Here is a 12,797-nt window from a genome sequence, read left to right as displayed (position 1 = left end):
GATTTGAGGTAAACTTAATAACATTGTACTATCATTGTATCCTATATACATCTTGATGGCATATGAGAACAGTTTTTCTCTGTCTGACCTTGTCATATGCTTCTTTTCAGATCAACAGAATTTAAATTCCTGTTATATTTTATCAGTCCTGTGCTCCTTTTAAAAGTCAGTGTGCTGCATTCGCCTCTATCAAACGGATTCAGAACTTACAACTTCATCTGTGAAGAATGGGATTTCCTAGGCCTTTTCTTCACTTGGTCTTTATTCATATTCTTCTTTTCACTCTTAGTTTACTTTGTTTTTCTGTTGCCAGACATCTTACTCAAAAGTGCAGAAATTCTGTACTTTTGAGTACAGAATTTCTCTATATAGACCATTTCTTTTTCATACTTTCAGACATCAACCTACTTGTTCCACATGACCCCCAAATACCACATAGACCAATAAAGCAATTGAGAAACCTCAAAATGGACATTGAACCACTGAACACAGTGTACACGAGTAGGAAACAAGGTGAATCCTTGGTTTCCTATCCACACATTGGATAGGAAACAACAATAGTCCTTATGTATCATAATAATCAAACTGGTGTATGTGCAGATAACAAAATCACATGTAATGAGTTACCTGTACCTAGATGTCTACAGAATATGGGGGTCATGTGGAACAAGTAGGTTGATGTCTGAAAGTATGAAAAAGAAATGGTCTATATACAGCAATCCCTCAGTTAATGTGCCCCCGATTAGTACATTTTCGATTAGTGCGTCATTTTTTTTTCGATACCCAAATTTGATTAGTGCGCCTATATACATCTTAAAAATAAATGTTACAGATTTTAAAAATTTTTGATCTATACATTTTTCATGGCTAACTATTTTAAAAAATCACTCACCAGGATGAAAGAATTTAGTTACCGATTTGAAACATTTTACAAAGTTATTTTTTAATGGCATACTACACTATGTTCCAAATTTACCGCCAAAATTTATGTCGTCTGCTTTACATAGCATTTCACTGATCATATCTCATGCAATTGTTTTACTTACTTTTTTTATTTTAAATTATTTTTTTTAACCTTTAATCATGAGTAAAAGTGAGCAAAAAATAGAAGTGTGAAAATGATTCGAAAAGTAATCTGTTTGGAAGAAAAACTTGGAATAATAAAGAAAAATGAACAAGGCGAGTCCAGAGCAAAGATAGGACAAGAACACAAAAATGGGTGAATCAACTGCTGAATACAAAGAGAAAGGTAAGGCTGTTTCAAGTTCATCATGCATGCACTGAAAATCAAAGTATTATAATGATTGAATTAGAGAGACTTCTTTTTACATGGATCGAAGATTGTAACCAAAAACAGATCCCACTAAACACTGGCCTTATTAAATCAAAAGCATTGTCTCTTTGTTCTTTTTCTTCTCTGGAAAGAAAGGGCTATCAATGGTGGAAAAGAAGAAGAATTCCACGTTAGTGCTGGGTGATTTGAGCATATCAAAAAGATAAACAGCCTACATAATATTCTAATCACAGGCGAAGCTGCAAGAGCTGATAAGGAGATATCCAGAGATTTTTAAGAAAATTGTGTAAGAAGGGGACTATTGTGATCAAGAAATATTTAATGGCAATGAAACCACCCTTTTTTTGGAAACGAATGGCTTCCAAAACTTTTCTAGCCAAATGAGAGAAATCTCAGCCTGGTTATTAAGTCGCAAAGTCGAATGAAATTACTGCCAGCAATATGCGAGCCATTTGGAAGCACATTCTTCCACATTGTGGAAATGATTTTAGAGGCTTTTCAAATGAATCTAAGTTAATTAAATCTCATTCTGAGAAGTTGAGTGATTCCGACCTGCTAAATTTAGATGCACAGCGAGATGATCCTGAAGAATACTGACAAATCACTGACAAGCCCAAAGGGGTTTCACAGAAACAATTTGAAAATAGTTTTCGTACAATCGAAGTTTTAAGCAGCAATGCTTAGAGACTGATCCTGGTGAAGAGAGAACCAGTAAAATTTGTAGAAGAGGCAATAGGGCCATACCGTCAGTTGTATTAAAAAATGAAACAGAATGCCCGCCAAGCTACGTTAGCTCAATTCTTTGTTAAGAAACAGAATAATAAATTTATATTCTGAATATGTTTTATTGTCTTTCAGCTTCATGTTTTCCTTTAACTAGGCCCTGAGACATACCTTAATTCTTTTATAAAAAAACTTAGGGTCAAAAAAGAAATCTGAGGAACGAATTCTCATTTTCCCATAGGATATTATATTCGATTAGTGCGTTTTTGATTGTTTTAAAGAACGCATTAGGCGAATTAATCGAGGGATTGCTGTACTATTGTTGCATAATATGCAGACTATATAGATATAATTAACTGTCTTATTACAGCATTATTGTCATGTATATTCACTGAGTTATTATTAAGCTAAGTTACTTGGCCATCCAAAACGTTCAAGGCTGTACACTAAGGGGAAGATGATATCATTATCATCTCATGAACATATTATGAAATTCTTCTTATATGCCATCAATAAGTATATAGGATACAATGATAGTACAATACTGTGATTAAGTTTATCTCAAATCAATTATTATTTTCCTCCAGATCAGTCTGTTATTAGTTTGTGTGCGTGTGTGTCAATCATCATCAAATGTCAAGCTTATACTCTTTCATCATCAAATGTCAAGCTTATACTCTTTCATCATCAAATTCCTGCCATGTACCCTCAAAGGGTGTACAAGATATGATAGTACTACATGAAAAATTTCATCATTACTAATTTCCTATCTACAATTTTCCTCCAAATCAGTCTGTTACTTGTCAAGACTCCAACATTATCAGATCTTATATTTCTGTCGTCTAAGGCACTTTGTACCATATCAATCCACCTATATCTTTGTCTTCCTCTGGGTTGTTTTCTTGCCAACCTGGAAAGGAACACTTGTTTTGCTAGTCTTTCCTTGTCCATTCTGTTTAAGTGACCATACCACCTGAGATTAGCTCTGCTAACGCATTCCTGGATGCTGACAATGTCAAGTTCTTTCCTAATATCCTCGTTTTTAATATGATATTGCCATTGATGTCATCTGTTCATGCCTCTAATCTTTCTCAGGACTCTCATATCTGCGGTCTCTAGTCTTTGGTCAAGTGTTTTACTTCTGACCCACCTCTCAGATCCATAAGTTAAAACTGGTTTGAACACTGTCTTGTATACAGCTAATTTAGTGTTCTGACTAATTTCTCTCTTATTCCATATGAATTTATTCAACTGACTTCCTACCATACCAACTTTGTTGATTCTGTTGTCTATTTCTATATTCAATTTACCATCTTCACTAAAAATCGTGCCTAAGTAGCTGAAATGTTTTACTTGTTCCACAGGTTCTCCGTTCACAACACAGCTGACGTTTTCAACGATTCTACCTATTTTCATTGTCTTTGTCTTTTTATTGCTGACCTTCATACCATATCTATTACAACAGTTATTCAATTTAGTCAGCTAATCTTGCAGACTTGTAGTGGATTTATTTAGAAGTATAAAATCATCTGCATAAAACAAAGAGCCTACATTAACATCTCCAATTTTGATATCATGTTTAATACCACTTTCCTTCATAATGTGATCCATATAGATAATGGATAACAGAGGGGATAATGTACATCCTTGTCTCACACCAGATTTAACATTAAACCAACTTCCTGTACTTCCTTCAATCCTAACTGCTGATTTACAACACAAATAAAGACTAAGTATTGTTTGATATAATGCCCCATTGACACCATATAACTATAGCGTATTGAATAGCTTCTCTCTTGGCGCCTTGTCACGTGCCTTTTCCAGATCGACAAAACTTAAATACAGATCTTTGTTATATTCCCATGCTTTCTCAATTATTTGTCATAAAGTGAAGATCTGATCCTGACAGTCTCTATTTGTTCTGAATCCAGCTTGTTCTTCACCAAGCTTTTCTTCCACAATTCTTCTCAACTGTTTCTCAAGTATACTTGCATATATCTTACTAGGAACACTCAGTAGGGAAATACTTCTTTAATTCTCACATTCAGTTTTATTTCCCTTTTTATATATGGGTACTATGAGAGCTTTACTCCAGTCATCGGGAATTCGTCCCTCTGTCCAGGCTTTCTGAACTATGCAGCCACTGTAAGACTTTTATACCACCATACTTATGGATTTCTGATCGAATATCATCTACTCCTGCCTTTCCACATTTCAAGCCTTTGATGGCTTTTTCTACTTCAAGTATGGATATGTATTCCTGACTGCATGCCTGGTCAGTGTTTTTTACAACTGTGCTCTCATTGCTTGTTTCATTTAGCAATGTTTCGAAGTAATTACTCCATACTTCAAGGATATCTTTTTCTCCTGTTTTCATGTCACCTTTATCATTTCTAATTCCTTTTACAGCACTCTTTCTTCCATTTCTGAGCTTCTTCAACAACCTCCAGAATATTTTGCCACCTTCTTGATATTTATTTTCTATGTTCTTGCCAAAGTCCTCCCATGACTTTTGTTTAGCTAGTTTTACACAGTGTTTAGCTTTCTTACATTTGTCTCTGTGCACTTGCTGACTTATTTGCCAGGAAATTTTGATATGCTTTCTTCCTTTCCTTCACTGCATCTTTAACTTCCTGTGTCCACCATGGAGTTCTAATTTTTCTATCCTTGCAGACAACTTCACCACATGCCTCTCTAGCTGAATCAATCAGGGTTTTCTTCAAGGATTGCCACTGAATCTCCAAGGTTTGGTTCCTGTTCTTAAACTCTTTCATTTTTTCTTCAATAATCTTTGTGTATTTTCATCTACAGTTCACATCTGAGAGCTGCTCAACTTTTATTCGCTTTAAAACTTTCTTGCATGTTATTCTTTTCAATATGAAGTTCAATTTTATCCTGCTCAAGACTAAATAGTGATCACTTCCAATTTCAAATTCTCTGTACACTCTGGTGTCCTGAACCAGGGAGAAAACATCACTATCAACAATAACATGGTCAATGAGACTTTTCTTATTTCTTGCCTGTTCTCTCCATGTGAGTTTGTGCACATTTTTATGTTGGAACATGGTGTTATTAATAACCAGTCCATGTCTGAGAAGAAATCGAACAAGTATTTGCCATTATTATTAGCTTTGCTCTTTTCTCTAAATTTTCCCAAAATATTTTTGTATGTCTGACAATCACTTCCTACTCTGCTATTTAGATCCCCAACAAGGACCAACTTTTCCTTTTTCATTATGTCAGTTGCTTTTTCTAAAGCGTCAAAAAATTCCTCCACTTCTACCTTAGTAGAACCTTCTGTGGGATCATAGCCACAAATAAGTCTCATTGTCCAGTTCCCCATTCTCATATTTGCCCACATTAGTCTACTTGAGACCGCCTGCCATTCAAGTAGATTAGCCTCGTATTTTGTGTTGAATACTATGGCTGCTACTCCTTTTCCTTGATTGTCATTGCCTGAATATAACATTTTGTATTTATTGCTCAGAAAGATCTCGCCAGTTTTTGTCTTTTTTGTTTCAGTCACCCCTATTATGTCGATCTGGTACTTATCTAATTCCTCAGTTAGCTCCATTTCTTTGCCATTCAGGCTTCTTATTTTGATAGTACCTATCTTTAACTCAGGTGATGTTGAGTTGGGGTGTGTTTTCAGATTTTTTTTTTTTTCATATATGCTCTTTCAAGACAATAATAACTGCATCAATCCACCTAGAACTTGATCTTCCTCTGAGTCTTTTCCTGGGCATCAACAGCTGTTTTCTGCTAACCTTTCCCGTATTGTTCTGTTTAAATAATTACCTGATATTAGTTTTGCAGACACGTTCCTGAAAGATAACAGTTATAAGTTACTTCCTAATACCTTCATTTTTAATGATTCCGACATTGATGCCATATGAAAACTTCTCTAATTTTTTCACAACTCTTGTATATGTCATCTAGTCTTTGATTGATTGTTTTTATATCTATCGAGCTTCAGATTTGTAAATAAAATTGGTTTAAACACTGTATTGTACGTCGTTAATTTAATGTTTGGTTAATTTCTCACTTATTCCATATAAATTTATTCAAATGGCACCCTGCCATTTGAATAAATTTATATGGCCATGCCATCTTTATCAAAACCTAAAATATTTTAATTGTTCTTTAGTTAAACCTAAAGAACAATTTACATACTTGTACTCAATTCATTTAGGCATATAACACCATATAAAGTTCGATATAAAATAATATAAAGATTTTTTATCTAACCATCTTCTTGTACCTCTTTCTATACTTACTGCTGACTTGCAATTTAAATATGTATTGCTCTCTAATATCTCAGTTTACTTCATACACTGTAGCATTTTTAACAGTTTTTCTCTGTTTGACATTGTCATATGCTTTTTTTTAGATCTACAGAATTTAAATTCCTGTTATATTTTTATGACTTCTAGACTATTAATGTTAAAGTAAAAATCTGGCAACACCTTTTTGAATCCAGCATATTCTTCTTCAAGTTTCTCCTTCACAAATTTTCTTACCCTCTTCTCATGTATGCTTATGTAAGTTTTACCAAACTCAGTAATGAAAGGTCTCTGTAATTCTCTTATTCAATTTTATTTCCCTTTTTACAGATGATACAATGATAGCTCTACTCATCATCAAGAAGTCAACCTGATCAGGCCTTCTGAATTTTGCAATATAACCTTTTATCAAGAATATATGATATGTACTCCCAATTGCATAATCTTGAATATTTTATACCACACTCCTATTACTGTTTATCTCATTTAATAATTTTTCAAAATAATATCTTTGTTTTTCAACCGTTGATATATTTATTATTATTATAATTGGCCTACCAGGAGACTATGTCCATCTAGGATGCAATGGTATAAACTACAATTATCTAATTCATTTATACCATGATGCATGTAACTTTGTTATGCCAGTTTCTTTGATGAGGGTGAGCATATCAACTCTCAGACCAACCAACTTGGTGTTCCCTACATATGGATGTTTATGTCTTTAAATGAGAGATAAATTTCATTATCTGATGTGAGACCAAAAGCCTGTGTATCTTAGTCAATTTCAATGATGCACTTTGGTAGGAAAGACCTGAATTCATATCCCATCTAGGATGCAAAAAATCTTTATTAGGTATTTTCATTTGTAGGTGAGTTGAGTGGTCTTATATGGAAGTGACAGGGTTTATCCTTTACCACTTCCCCTGGTACTTGCTAGTTTTTCATTAAAAAAAAAAAAAGGCAAACACCAGAAGAACATGCACAATTGACAGCCATAATATGCTATGCAGTTAGGACTAACCACCCTGTTAGAGCATTAATCAAGTTTCAAAGACGCCAAGTTACTTAGCCACATCAGGCCATTGAACTTTATATTGCAAGGGAAAATGAGCGTCAGACTGTGACCCTCTCTATAGCAGGATTTTGGTTCGACTATGTAGATTTACTTGCTGGTTTCAACTCATAAGGTTTAATGGAATAAACATCATCCCTCCCCCTCTCAGCAGTATGGCATTATCAAAACCCTTGTTAATGGCAATTTGGGATTTAGCCGACCAAATTGTATTCTTATTGGCTTAAACCAAAATACAAAATGATGGTACAACATGACAAAATTTCATGCCTGCTGGGGCGTCACCCGGTTAAACAAGGCCCCCGTTGTTTTCGCCACCAGGACGAACAGCGAAAAGTCAGCTACTGGAATAAACCCTAAAACACACCCAACTCAATATCACCAGAGTTGAAGATCAGTACTATCAACATAAGAAGCCTGAATGGCAAAGAACTGGAGCTAGCTGAGAAATTAGATAAGTACCAGATCGATATAATAGGGGTGACTGAAACAAAAAAAGACCAAAACTGGTGAGACCTTTCTAAGCAATACATACAAAATGTTATATTCAGACAATGCCAATCAAAGAAAAGAAGGAGTGGCCATAGTATTCAACACTAAATATGAGGCTAATCTTCTTGAATGGCAAGCAGTCTCAAGTAGAGTGATATGGACAAATATCAGAATGGGAACTGGACAATGAGACTTATTTGTGCCTATGGTCCCACAGAAGGTTCTACTAAGGTAGAAGTTGAAGAATTTTTTGAGCCTTTAGAGAAAGCTACTGACATAATGAAAAAGGAAAAGTTGGGGATCTAAATAGCAGAGTAGGAAATGATTGTGAGACATACAAAAATATTTTGGGAAAATTTGGAGAAAAGAGCAAAGCTAATAGTAATGGCAAATATCTGTTGGATTTCTGCTCAGGACATGGACTAGTTATTACTAACACTATGTTCCAACATAAAAATGTGCACAAATTCACATGGAGTGAAGAGGCAAGGAATAATAAAAGTCTCATTGACTATGTTATTGTTGATAGTGATGTTTTCTCCCTGGTTCAGGACACCAGAGTGTACAGAGGATTTGAAAATGGAAGTGATCACTATTTAGTCTTAAGCAGGATAAAATTGAATTTCATATTGAAAAGAATGACATGTAAGAAAGTTTTAAAGCGAATAAAAGTTGAGCAGCTCTCAGATGTGAGCTTAGACTAAAATACACAAAGATTATTGAAGAAAAAATGAAAGAGTTTGAGAACAGGAACCAAACCTTGGAGATTCAGTGGCAAACCTTGAAGAAAACCCTGATTGATTCAGCCAGAGAGGCATGTGATGAAGTTGTCTGCAAGGATAGAAAAATTAGAACTCCATGGTGGACACAGGAAGTTAAAGAGGCAGTGAAGGAAAAGAAGAAAGCATATCAAAAGTTCCTGCAAATAAGTCAGCTTCTGCTCTTAGAGAATACAGAGACAAATGTAAGAAAGCTAAACACTGTGTAAAACTAGCTAAACAAGTATCATGGGAAGACTGGTAAGAATATAGAAAATAAATATCAAGAAGGTAGCAAAATATTCTAGAGGTTGTTGAAGAAGCTCAGAAATGGAAGAAAGAGTGCTGTAAAAGGAATTAGAGATGATAAAGGTGACATGAAAACAGGAGAAAAAGATATCCTTGACTGTATGGAGTAATTACTTCGAAACATTGCTAAATGAAATAAGCAGTCATAGCACAGTGGTAAAAAACACTCAACAGGCATACAGTCAGGAATACATATCCATACTTGAAGTAGAATTAGCCATCAAAGGCTTGAAATGTGGAAAGGCAGCAGGAGTAGATGATATTCAATCAGAAATACATAAGTATGGTGGTATAAAAGTCTTACAGTTGCTGCACTGCATAGTTCAGAAGGCGTGGACAGAGGGACGAATTCCCTCTGTATAGATTGGAGTAGAGCTCTCATAGTACCCATATATTAAAAGGGAAATAAACCTGAATGTAAGAATTACAGAGGTATTTCCTTACTGAGTGTTCCTGGCAAGATTTATGCTAGTATACTTGAAAAATGGTTGAGAAGAATTGTGGAAGAAATGCTTGGTGAAGAACAAGCTGGATTCAGGCCAAATAGAGGCTATCAGGATCAGATCTTCACTTTACGACATATAGTTGAGAAAGCATGGGAATATAACAAAGATCTGTATTTAAGTTTTGTCGATCTGGAAAAGGCATATGACAAGGTGCCAAGAGAGAAGTTATTCAATACGCTACAGTTATGTGTCAATGGGGCATTATATCAAGCATTACTTAGTCTTTATTTGGGTTGTAAATCAGCAGTAAGGATTGAAGGAAGTACAGGAAGATGGTTTAATGTTAAATCTGGTGTGAGACAAGGATGTACATTATCCCCTCTGTTATTCATTATCTATGTGGATCATATTATGAAGGAAAATGGTATTAAACCTGATAATTGGAGATGTTAATGTAGGCTCTTTGTTTTATGCAGATGATTTTATACTTCTAAATAAATCCACTACAAGTCTGCAAGATTAGCTGACTAAATTGAATAACTGTTGTAATAGATATGGTATGAAGGTCAGCAATAAAAAGACAAAGACAATGAAAATAGGCAGAATCGTTGAACTGCGTTGTGAACAGAGAACTTGTGGACCAAGTAAAGCATTTCAGCTACTTAATCACGATTTTTAGTGAAGATGGTAAATTAAATATGGTGGTTTTTGTCTATTTCAATGGAAATAGAAAACAGAATCAACAAAGTTGGTATGGTAGGAAGTTAATTGAATAAATTCATATGGAATAAGAGAGAAATTACTCAGAACACTAAATTAGCTGTATACAAGACAGTGTTCAAAACAGTTTTAACTTATGGATCTGAGAGCTGGGGCAGAAGTAAAACACTTGACCAAAGACTAGAGACTACAGATATGAGAGTCCTGAGAAAGATTAGAGGCATGAAAAGATGGCATCAATGGCAATATCATATTAAAATTGAGGATATTAGGAAATGATATTCAGGAATGTGTTAGCAGAGCTAATCTCAGGTGGTATGGGCAATGAAAGAAAGAGTAGAAAAACAAGCATTCTCTTCCAGGTTGGCAGGAAAACAACCCAGAGGAAGACCAAGATATAGATGGATTGATACGGTACAAAGTGCCTTAGAAGATAGAAATATAAGATCTGATAATGTTGGAGTCTTAACAAGTAACAGACTGATTTGGAGGAAAATTGTAGATAGGGAGTTAGTAATGATGTAAATTTTTCATGTAGTACCACCATATCCTGTACACCCCTTGAGGTTACATGGCAGTAATTTAATGATGATGATAATTGTTAATAGAGCTTCGTCTCTGTTCTACTCAGTCTGAACTCTCCTTTATTAGCCAGACCTTCTTGTTCAATGGTTACAATACCAAAAAAAAAAAAAGAAAAAAAAGATCAACAAATGTACTGTTCCTCACATCCCTCTCAACGTACTGAACTATAGTAATGCTATCATTGTTCCTTATATCTGAGGCACCTTGAGAAAAGAAAATAGCCAGAACTTTTAAAAAAGTACAATCTCTGCACTGCATTCAAATCTCATTTGAAGCTGGCTGCCCTCATCTGCTCTTCAAAGGATCATCTACCTCCTCTTTCTGTTCCAGGTATTTACCTTGTTCTTGCAACTTATCATTTTATGATCAAACTGGGAGAACTGCAGACATCTGTGGCCATAAGTATGGTCAGTCAGGTCTAGCTGACAATGCCTTGGATACCTTGCACAGAATCAAATGGGAAAAAACTACTGTTTCATCATAATAAATACAAATTTGAAAGACTTTCTTTAGGATCAGCAGCAGGTTTAAAAAAATAGCATAATCTTAATAAATATGGTTGTATTAAACTTCCCAAGATTTTGGAAATTTTAATTCTTAGACCTCCCACCTAGCCGCTAAGGCTAGCCAACTGCAACCAAAAGGGTGCCCTCATAGGACATGAGGCTTTCAGTCTAATTTTTTCCATCTATTGTTTTGTGCAATTTTGTATGTGCTTTTGCAATTTTATTGTTTCCGTGATGATGTCTCAGTGACTGAGGTGAAATATAGGATCATGAAACTTGTGTTTAATTATTTGTATGTGCTGTATTCATTCCATTAATAAGATTTAAGATGTATCCCAGGGATAAGTTTTTGATTCTGTTATTAGATCTGTATATTAACGACATTGGTTGATATACAAGGTTCATAGTTCTTAGCAAAATAGACACTCATTAGTTAAACATTCTCTTTTGCATCTACTACTCACCTACTTCCTTTAGTGAGCTTCTGTAGCTCAGTCGGTATAGACGAAGCCCTTTGGTTGGAAAGACCTGGATTCGATTCCCATCCGTGATGCGAGAAACTTTTATCTGGTCTATTTCAATTTATTTTGGAGGGAATTTGGCATTCTGGGTTGTGGTTTAGAATCGGAGCCAGCCAGTCCAACACTTCAACGTTGTTTTGTGGAACCAATCTCAGACATGCAGTGCAGTGCAGTATGGCATGAAGAATTGTCATGCTGAAACATGCAAGGATCACCACCAAAGTACTTCCACAGTGTCTGAAGCATGAAGTTGTCCAGGATGTTCAGGTAGCAATCAGATGTCATGGTTTTGGGCACATCCACTGATGGACCAAGCCCCATCCAACTGAAACACCCCATACCATTACCAGGCCTCCACCAAAGTTGACAGTTGGAATGGTGGTCCTTCTGGAACTGTTCTATGGGTAATCTCCAGATCCAAATACGACCATCAGAGTGAAACATTTGGAAGCGTGATTTGTTGCCCCACAGGACCATAAATTAAAGATGCCAAGAAGTTATATTCATGGTTTCATCCTTTATTCAAGTGTAAGCAAACAAAGTTTGCACGTGAAGTCACTTCACGACTGGGCTACTTGTATATAGAGGCTGATGACACCACATCAATTGCATAAGGCAATTGATGCGAAGAAAATAATGCAATGCACATATCCTTACAGACATGTATATTGCTATGCATTATACGAAGGGCCACTTCCCAGACTGGTTTCAATCTTTATTGAGGTCTCATCAGTGGGAGCCAACCCATAATTGATATCAAGACTGAAGTAAAGCAGAAGTCATATTTCCATATATATAAGTAGTCAAAAGGTGTCACACCTTATTACTAAATAGTTCTGCAGAACCCTTTTCCTTTCACTGGTGTGAAAGACACCAGTTCAAACATCGTTTGCCATTGGGGGGGGGGGGGTTGTGGCTTGTTTGCAGCAACTCTGCCATGGTAACCTAAGGCATATAACTCTCTGCTATAATGCTGACAGATGTCTGTGTAGTATTTTCAGGGTTAACTGCGAAGTCTGTCGCTGATGAAGTGCAGGAATTCTTGAGCATTCTGAGACATTGATCTCGATCAGTGAGTGTTGGTG

At 35.6% G+C, this 12,797-nt stretch overlaps 1 protein-coding gene across 1 annotated transcript in view; it reads left to right on the top strand.

Moving 5' to 3' along the window:
* Nucleotides 1-12,797, top strand: part of LOC150098403 (STING ER exit protein) — a 66,071-nt gene that overhangs the window by 46,920 nt on the left and 6,354 nt on the right. The gene's annotated exons all lie outside the window — the stretch shown is intronic.

This window comes from Typopeltis vanoorti, chromosome 15 (genome assembly GCF_054136105.1).
Source record: "Typopeltis vanoorti isolate ZY-2024b chromosome 15, IOZ_Tvanoo_1.0, whole genome shotgun sequence".
In the NCBI taxonomy this organism is placed as follows: domain Eukaryota; kingdom Metazoa; phylum Arthropoda; class Arachnida; order Uropygi; family Thelyphonidae; genus Typopeltis; species Typopeltis vanoorti.
Note: the sequence above shows the minus strand (reverse complement) of the source record. Positions and strands in the feature narration are given on the sequence as shown.